We start from the raw sequence: 6,720 nt of genomic DNA on the forward strand, positions 1-6,720 counted from the left end.
CGGCACGGAGCGCGCTCTGCCCAGGGGCGCGTACCGAGCTGGGTTTCTGGGCTGTGATGCCGGCGCCCCCGGCTCCGGCGAAGGTCGGGAGCCCCTACCCCCACCCCTACGCCTAGCCGATGGCTCCCTGGGTTTCCAGGCAGCGCAACCTGAGGAACGCCCCGGCGCGCGCGCTCACACTCGCACACACGCACACGCGCTGCACACACAGGCACACACGCGGGGGGCGAGCTGGAGCTGAGCAGACAGCGCTCCTTCCTTTCCGCTCCAGAGAAGCTGCCCACGTTAACTCCTTCAACTGCAGTCCCCTCGACCCTGGACAGCTCACCCCAGAGCTCGGGGCCTTAACTACTCGTCCCCCGCGCCCACACCCTAGGGCCAGAACTCCACCTGAGCGCTTGTCCCGGAGAAAGGTACAGCACCAGGTAAGGAAGGGACTGGTGGCCAAAGCCGGCAGGAGGAGAAGAAGCCCACGTGCCACCCCTGGCGCCATCTAGGGGGACACGCCTGCCGCGGGCCGTGCCACCCACCCGGATCCCACTGCCCAAGAACACTTCTTCCAAGGTCAGCGAGGAAGAGAGGGGCGTGGAAAGGTGTGGACTAAAAATCGCGCATACTGGTTGTAGCTTGCCCTGGCGCTGACCCCACCACGTCTACACCCAGACAGTCCCCTCGGGTCTCCTGACCCCTGCCTCAAGGGCAGGTTAGCTTGGAGTCGCCAGTTACCTTTCCTGGTCACTACCTGTCTGCGTCTCATGTGCCCAGGAGCAGACAATACACAGGGCAACGGGGGGTTGTGAAGTCAAGAGAAAGAATCAAAACGCCAGGATGGGTCTCAGGCGACACCCGCCAGTCCCTTCCTGCTCCTCCCAAAGGTGGGGGGGGGCACACAACCCACCTGCCTGCAGGCGAGTCTTTCTTAGTCACAGCATCCTCCTTCCCAGGGTCCCCAGCTTCTTGCCCCCTCTAGGTGGCAGAAAGAGCGCTCACCAGCTCCAGCTCCAATGCCTTCAATTCCCAGAGTCAGAGAAAAGATATATGTGAAAATTCCCACGCCAATCAGGAACAAAGCAGGCGACGGCGCCATACGTCTCTCGTCCAAACAGCTCGGCAATCGCCTCTCCACTGGCTTGTTCAGCTGCCAAGGGAGTCTGGGCACTGGCACTGCCAGCCAGTGACACAAGTTAATCAGGGTCCCCTCCCTGTCTGTGCCTCTGGCTTGTCTCCTGGGCACAGTTTCTGAGTCCCAATAACACTCAGGTCAGGTCCCACACCTTTGCCATTTGCTATTTGCTACGCTGTGATGTTAGTAGCTTCCCTTGTCCAGGCCCTGCCTCCCAAACTCTATCTTGAGCCACTGGTTGAGTTTTATGCCCTTAGTTGGAAAATGTCCATAAAGCGGGTTTCCAGAAAAATGTCATGGCAGCTGTACATGGTCACGCAGGCCTGTCATCCCACGAGACAGGAGGATGGCAGGTACGAGCGCAGCCTAGGCAACTTAGGGAATCTAGGGAGACCCTAACTCAAAATAGAAAAGGAATGTAGCTCGGTACAAAGACCCTGAGCTCAATCCTCAGCACTATGGAAGGGAAAGAAAAAGAAAGGGGAGAGCAAAGGAAGGAAGGAATGGAAAGAAAGAAGTAAAGGAGGAATGGAGGAATGGAGGAAAGGAGAGAGAGGGAGAGAGAGGGAGAGAGAGATTGGCTGTGGCAGGTGAATAGAGTTGAAAGGTTCTCTTTTGAGCCCTTAGTTTGTATGAAAGCTGCATCTTCTAACAATCTGTCACCCATCTAAGAAACTGCCTTCCTTTCAGGATGGCAGTCAGGTCACTAAAGCCCTTGGCAAGTCTATAAGCACACATGCAGCTCCAGTAAAGATAAGGATCACCCTGTCATAGTCACTTTCTCACCATTGAGACACAACACCCAACACCTCAAAGTTAAAGGAGGAAAGGTTTATTTTGGCTCACAGTTTCAGCAGTTTCAGTCCATGGTCAGCTGCCCTAAACACAGAAACAGCATTGTGGAGGGTGCTGGGCAGAGGAGAGCTGCTCTCCTCATGGAGGTCAGGAAATGAGAGAGAAGGGAGGAGCTGGAGGGAAGATGAAGCCTTCCAGGCCACACCCTCAGCAACAGCCTCTTCCTGTCAGGCCCACCCCCTAATCACAAGTCATCTGTCACCCCATGACTCAGTCATCTTCCAAAAGTCCTACCTATGAGTGCATGAGGCCTTTGGGTTACATTCTTGATCTAAACCATGCCATCCCCATAACTACAGGGCGACATGTCTGGCCAAGATTCACGTAATGCCTGTTTTGTCTGTCCTCTCAAAATCCCACCATCCCCACATGTAAAGCAGGGCCAGTTATATCCAAGCTCTCAGGTTGCTGGAGCTTGAATGGGATCATGTGAAACAGCAGGTCACTCGACTCACTCCCTGCCTAAAGTAAGCAGTTTACAAAAGGTGGTGATTGTCACTCTGGGTCAGTAGTTAACAGGTATCAAAGTCATTGCTGTGCCCCAGGATATGAAACCCAAGGTCCTCAAGAACTAGAGAAGCAGAGGGGACTTTGATGAACCTAGCAGAGGCAGTTTCCCTGCGTCCTCACCAACTGTGGCCTTTTGGGGACTTCCCAGTGAAAGGAGTGCAGGTTCCCAGGCCCTGACACCCTTGCTCCAATTTCTATTATCTTTCCTGTTAAAATTCCACAGAAGATATTTTACCAGTTACCAAGCAGAGGCTAAAATCAGCAGAGACAGGAGGGGAAGGGGAGTAAGCAAGAGTGAGATGGGATATGAATGTCATTATTATGGCTGACAAACTTATACTGATCAATTTTTTAAAAGCACAAAAAAAGAACAGGATCAACACCAAACAAGATGAAGGAAGGACTTCCCTTGACCGTGCATTTTTACACGGGATTTAGCACACGCACTCTCGCCCATCTAGAATCGTGCAGCCCTGCAAACAGCAGCTAGAAATGGACTTAGTTCTATTCCCTGCCTCTAGTTTTGAGATTCACAGTTCCACAGATGAGACTTGAGAAGAAATGAGTAAGACACCCAGACAATTCCTACTTCACCCATGGGGACCATTTCTGAATGGTCCATGTCACTCCCGCCTCTGCCTCTTCCTTTCTCTTGTCTTTTCTTCTTCTGTTTACCATCGATCCCTACATCTATTTCAGGTGCCTGACACAGCCAAGGGTAGAGTGTGGTGAGAGATCCATTATGTTCTCAGCAGAAATAGGTTGAAATTTTAAAAAGTCATTGGAGTATTTGCTGGAGGGTGAAGATTTTCATGGTTTACATCAAGATATAGAAGATAGGATGGATGGACTCTTTATAACACACACTCTGGGCTTTATGACTAGAGGATTGTTGAGCACACGCACACACACGTGTGTGTGTGTATGTGTACATGTGTGTGTACAGTAGAGGGGGTCGTGGAGGGAGGGAGGGACGGGGGGGAGAGAGAGATTGAGATTACTGGGGATTGAACCCAGGGTTGTCACCCTGAGCTACAACCCCTGCCCTTTTTAGTTTTTTCTTTTGAGACAAGGTGACCCTAAGTTGCCAGGTGGGACTAATATTTGCAGTTTTCCTGCCCTGGCCTTGAAGAGTGCTAAGATTAAAGGTGGGTACCAACATGTCTGGCCCTTTTTTAATTTTCTTTTTTTTTTTGAGATAGGATCTCAGTAAGTTGTCTACTCCTTGTTCATATGTGTGATCCCCCTGCCTCAGCCTCCCAGCGTGCTGAGGTTACAGGTGTGCACCACCACACGTGGCTGGCTTTAGGTCTTAAAGTAGTTTGCAAGAGTTCGCCCAAAGAAAGTTTAGTTTCTGGAAGTAACACAAGGGAAAACATGGCTTGGAGGCTAAGCAATGGGCGAAGCACAGAAGTGCCTCAAGGGTGAAGCTGAAAGTTGCAAGGGCCTCCAGAAGCCTCAGGGAGAGGACTCAGAAGACACAAAAGAAACACTGGAAGATGGAGTCAACACCTGAGTCACATCTTGGCAGAACAGTTAGCAGCACTGCTGCCCAGGCATCTGAGCAGGGACTCCAGGGGGAGATCAGGAACTGCTGAGTGAATTTTCCAGTGCCTAGCATCAAAGACAAGCAGAAGGAGAGGAATTCAAGAAGAAGTTCTTTGCTTCTTCTAGTCGAATTGAGAGAAAATAGAAAAGAACCAGGCCCTGATGGTTAGAGAGGGCAACTGTCTTTCATTGTGGCAAACTCTTCAGGCAAAATCGTTCAAAGCCAGGTGGTAAAATCTGGTGTATGGATGGATAAGTGGAAGTCAAGGACGGGGCTGGCAATGCTTTAAGACCTTAGGCATATTTCAGGGCTTATCTAAAAGGGCTGCTAAGGGCCCAGGGATTTGGCTCAGTGGTTCCTCCACCTGCCTTGCAAGCGCAAGGGCTTGAGTTCCATCCCCAATACCAAAAAAATAAAGATAAAATAAAAGGGCTGCTAAGTATCTTAAAGACCCTGAGCCTCAGGGCAACATCCCAGGACACAGTTGTATAGCTAAAGATACACCTAAAGATAGAGAAAGTCTGAGACCCAGGGATTTGGAACTGAGCTACATCCTCAGACCTTTTCTTATTTTTTTATTTTATTTTAAGACAGTCTCAATAAGTTTCCCAGGCTGGGCTGGAACTTGCAATCCCCCAGCCTTAGTCTCTCAGAAAGTATTGGCTTTTGTTCAATGTAGGTTTATAATTTGAATCATGGTCGGGGGAGTGTACTAGCTTGGGCTCAAAAGGGATAGAAACAACACAACAGGAAAGGAGACCTTTGGTTCACTGACCCTTGAGGGGGAAAAAGCGGCTGCAAACATGAGTCATTTCTTACAGGAAAGGGAAACATGTCTCAGGCTAGAACCAAGAACTCAAATGGAGAACCCAGGAGGCACAGAGTTTCCTGGGGTCTCAGGAAACAGGGCCTGCCCCTGATTGAGGAACTGAGGACCTGTTCAGAACCTGACTTCAGAACTGCTGGAACCCAGGGGCAGCGACAGGAGACACTTCCCACTCTCTCCCTGATTGAACAGAGTGCCAGCTGCACCTCATGGGTGCACAGGGGTCTTTACAGGAAAGGAGGAAAACATAACTTCAGCTAACTGCCTTTCAGTCTGAGAAGGGCCCCATAAGGGAGCCCCAGCAGAACCTGCTATTGATAACAAGATGCAGGACCTCAAGCCTGTATAGATGCTGCAAGGAGAGGAGACTTTCTGGGGGCTACGAGTGTTTCTGGATATCTCTCATGTTGAAAGAATGCAAATGATTTGACTATGGTGAATTAAAGATGACCCTAAGTTAATGGACGCTGTTCTCATTGAGAGCTGAGATCTACACTCGCTTTCCCTTAAATCTGGACAGTATCCATGACGTGTGTGTGTGTTTGGGTGTGTGTGTGTGTATAGATTTTTTATTAGTCCATGTCTACAAGACATAATGAATACATTAATCTTGGGGATTGGTACATATACTTAGGGCATCGTTTTACTTCTGATTTGCTCCCCTCCCTCCTGTCTCCGCCATTCTTAGATTCCTTTCCCATCTCCACAAAGTATGCCTCCCTGATTCTTTCATTTGGCTTTTTAAATTGTTTATACTTTGAGTTTTTCATAAAAGAGAAACCATGTGATATTTAAGGCTTCTTTAAACAAAGAGGTTGATTTACATAAGCTTCCAGGCCTAAGACTTAAGAAACTGGAAACATCTACTTCCTGTACCTTGGACACTCTTTTGGAACCCCAGCTCACCATATGGGAAGTCCAACTGCCCCCATGGCCACCATGTTGCAGGCAGCCCAAGCTCGCTTTGTGGAAAGGCTTTGTGAAGGGAGGAAAAAAGGAAAAGGTGTGCGGGTGGGGTGTTTGGCCAGTCTCCAGGTCTTCTAGCCCCTGCTATGACAATCTTCTCAACTGAAGCCTCCAGGGTTATAGGAAAGGAATGAGCCACCCCTACTGTGCCCTGTCTGAATTCCTGACCCACAGAAATAGACGAGGTAGTAAAAACTGTTGTATTAAGCTACTTAGTTTTAGGATGATTTGTTACAGAGCAACAGATAATAACCAAAACAATTGGCTAACTTGAATAGATGTCAAAAAATAAATGGAAAGTAGAAAACCCTAACTGCAAAACATGTTTTTAAAGCATGCAAAATAATGTGTGATGCTGATGGTGTATACTATCCATTTACTCAATATATTTGCACAAAAACTGGAATACTTTCTGTGAACTAACTCTGGAGAATCCGTGTTAGAGTATTAAAATCTACAATAAAAATTTTAAATATTGACTGAATTTTCAATGAGAAAAAAGTTCTGCATTAATTTTATTTCAAAGCAACAAATATGCAAGACAAAAAAAAAATAGCCCAGTCACTGCCAAAGAATGAAATGGGGGGGGGAACTAAGGGTTTACTCTGCTACCAGACTATTAATATAAAAATATGATATATATGTTAAAATTTTATTTCTAAGATTAAAAAAATGAGACAAAAAGTTTTCAACAAAGAAAAACAGTCAAGGTTAATTTTAAGAGTGTAAACAACATTAGAACATGAAGGAAAAGTGAACTAATAAACTTGGAGGATAAAATGGCCTCATGCAGGCCTTAAATATTCAGTTAGGGTATTATCATGTATGAAAGTAAAAGAAATTCTCCTGATGAAATGAGTCAGAAAATAAGTGATACTTTTACTTTCTAAA

General features: G+C 47.6%; 1 protein-coding gene across 4 annotated transcripts in view; it reads right to left on the reverse strand.

Moving 5' to 3' along the window:
• The window catches only part of Caln1 (calneuron 1), a 531,563-nt gene that overhangs the window by 442,052 nt on the left and 82,791 nt on the right, over positions 1-6,720 (reverse strand). The window contains exon 1 of one of the 4 annotated variants that reach the window (XM_033764904.1): positions 991-1,049. The exons of 2 other annotated variants lie outside the window; for them this stretch is intronic. The gene's annotated coding sequence lies outside the window, so the exon portion shown is untranslated. Of the gene's footprint in view, positions 1-390; positions 413-990; positions 1,050-6,720 lie in introns of those variants that run through there. One more of the 4 variants, XM_010625025.3, reaches the window with a different exon arrangement.

Source organism: Fukomys damarensis, unplaced genomic scaffold (genome assembly GCF_012274545.1).
Source record: "Fukomys damarensis isolate Sample0158 unplaced genomic scaffold, DMR_v1.0_HiC HiC_scaffold_17, whole genome shotgun sequence".
In the NCBI taxonomy this organism is placed as follows: Eukaryota; Metazoa; Chordata; class Mammalia; order Rodentia; family Bathyergidae; genus Fukomys; species Fukomys damarensis.